The sequence below is a fragment of the Canis lupus genome, chromosome 37, assembly GCF_048164855.1.
Source record: "Canis lupus baileyi chromosome 37, mCanLup2.hap1, whole genome shotgun sequence".
Lineage (NCBI taxonomy): Eukaryota > Metazoa > Chordata > Mammalia > Carnivora > Canidae > Canis > Canis lupus.
In genome coordinates, this window is record NC_132874.1 from 24,860,469 (window position 1) to 24,863,096 (window position 2,628).

General features: G+C 42.1%; 1 long non-coding RNA gene across 1 annotated transcript; it reads right to left on the minus strand.

Annotated features, from left to right (window-relative positions):
• Positions 1–924: 924 nt before the first annotated feature.
• Positions 925–1,718, minus strand: LOC140626331 (uncharacterized). Its single transcript, XR_012025518.1, has 3 exons — positions 1,630–1,718; positions 1,366–1,540; positions 925–989 (listed from the first exon to the last, which is right to left on the minus strand). It is a non-coding gene; the product is annotated as an uncharacterized lncRNA (long non-coding RNA).
• Positions 1,719–2,628: the final 910 nt, after the last annotated feature.

Here is a 2,628-nt window from a genome sequence, read left to right on the forward strand (position 1 = left end):
CTGACGATCAAAACCTTTTATTTCCCTCTCTCTCTCTTTCTGATTTTATTTATTTATTTATTTATTTATTTATTTATTTATTTATTTATTCATTCATTCATTTTGAGATTGTATTTATTTATTCATGAGAGACCAGAGAGAGGCAGAGACCCAGGCAGAGGGAGAAGCAGGCTCCATGCAAGGAGCCCAATGTGGGACTCGATCCCAGACCCCGGGATCATGACCTGAGCTGAAGGCAGGCGCTTGATCAATTGAGCCCCCCCAGTGCCCTCCATAGAAACCTTCTCAATCAAAATGTAGATGTTTATATTGACTTGTTCTAAGTTTCTAGCAAGGCTAAGTAAGCAGTTTCTGTAAGTCGGGTGTGCCGATGGTTCACCCCATGTATCAAGGTGTTAGGGAAAGGGGCGGTTCGTCTCAACAGATCAGGAGCTGTTGACAGGAGATGGGAAGATACCGTCTTGGGTTATCACCCAGTTGTGGAGCGCACCTGGGATTTTACCTCCACAGCACTTTCTTTCTTTTTTTTTTTTATTTATGATAGTCACAGAGGGAGAGAGAGAGAGAGAGGCAGAGACCCAGGCAGAGGGAGAAGCAGGCTCCATGCACCGGGAGCCCGACGTGGGACTCGATCCCGGGTCTCCAGGATCACGCCCTGGGCCAAAGGCAGGCGCCAAACCGCTGCGCCACCCAGGGATCCCTCTTCTCTTTTCTTTTTCTCTTTTCTTTTCTCTTTTCTTTTCTCTTTTTTCTTTTCTCTTCTCTTTTCTTTTCTCTTTTTTCTCTTCTCTTTTCTTTTTCTTTTTTCTTTTCTTTTCTTTTTCTCTTTTCTTTACTTTTATTTTTCTCTTTTCTTTTCTTTTCTTTTCTTTTCTTTTCTTTTCTTTTCTTTTCTTTTCTTTTCTTTCTTTTCTTTCTTTTCTTCTCCCATGGATAGCTTCCTGTCCATCTCCTTGGCTGGCAGCCCTTCTCTTCCCTCTGTATAAATGCTAGCATATCCAAGATGTAGGCCTAGCATTTCTTCTCTACGCCACCTTCCTCTTCCCCGGGAGCTCTCACATAACCCGAACTGCCCTTGATGGACTCAAACACCCTCCGCCACTTCTCACATTGTTCTTTCTCCCTAGTCCTAGACTTGTAACCACACCGTCTACATAATTTCTCCACATGCACATTGTATGAGGTCCCTCAAATTTTAAAACACTGACATTAGAATGCCACTCCTGCCACCCTACCCTAGCCTCTGTCCCGTTCTTCTCCATCTCAAAGATTAGCACCGATTGTTCTAATGCAAGATTAATCCTTGATGCCTTTATTTTCCTCACCCTCCATGTCTAATGTAGGCCAAACCCCATCATCTCCTACCTTGGAAGCATCTCTGAAATTGAGCCTCTTCTCTCTCCCTCTCCACTGCTCCTGGATCTGGGCTGACATCAGCTCCCTCCTGTCTCCCGCAATGGTCCACTGACTGATCTTGCTGTTTCTCTCTACTCCCAAACTGTCTCTCAGTCTGATTTCTTCATGCTGCCATCAGGGTGACCTTTAAAAAATGCACATTAAAATCAGATCACTGTTCTGACCAAACCCCTTCAAGGGTTCCCATCATCTTCAGTATCAAGTCTATGTTACCTGTCATGACCCACGAACCCTGCAGGCTCAGATCCTGCCCTCTCTGCCGGACACTTGCCCTTTTTGGAGCTGACCCAGCTGGTTCTGGCCTTCTTCCTTTACTCTCACTGTTCTCTTTGTCTGGGAGACTTTTTTCCTGGGACTTTCCATGTGCTTCTTTGTATAATCTGGAACTTGACCAAATGTCACCTTCTCAGGGAGACCTTGCTGACTACTGCATCTAAAAGAATATCCTTCAAACACACACAAAAAAATCCCCAGGAAACAAAAACAAAAACAAAAACAAAAAAAAAAACAAACCAAAACAAATAAGTATCCCTCTCCCACTCCCTTTACCTGCTTTATTTTCTGCATAGCCTTGATCTCCATCTGACGTTACATTTTATATGTATTTTTTTATGTTTGCTCACTATGCTGTATTTACCAGTAGAATATCAGGTCCACAGGGCAGGGACTGTACCTCTTCTATTCACAATATATCCCTGGTGTCCAGAGCAGTGTTAGGAACAGAGTGAATGCTTGTTGGATGGCTATGAGGTCTGGAACTTCTGTTCTCTCCTCTCATATGTACTAGAGAAAAACTTAGCACAGGATTTCAGTTTCCACAGTTTTGTAAGTAACACTGTCATGGAATATTTTAGGGTTAGTGTTAAGTTAGACACTTTGATGAGGCTTGTTTGATGCTATTTCTACTTCCCAGTGTGGTCTTAGCCATTAGCTTCAACTCTAATGTCCCTTTTAGTTTAGGATTTCTGTGTTCTTTAACTAGAGATTGACTTATTTGCTCCTATTAAAGTGGGAATATCTTTACTAGAGATATTTACGGTTTTATTGGATAATTGGGTCATGATGAGATTTCCACGTTAGATTCTTTTCAAAAGCAGATATTTTAAAAAGTTTTTTAGAAGATTTTATTTTTTTAAGATTTTATGTATTTATTCATGAGAGACACAGAGAGAGAGAGAGAGAGAGGCAGAGACACAGGCAGACGGAGAAGCA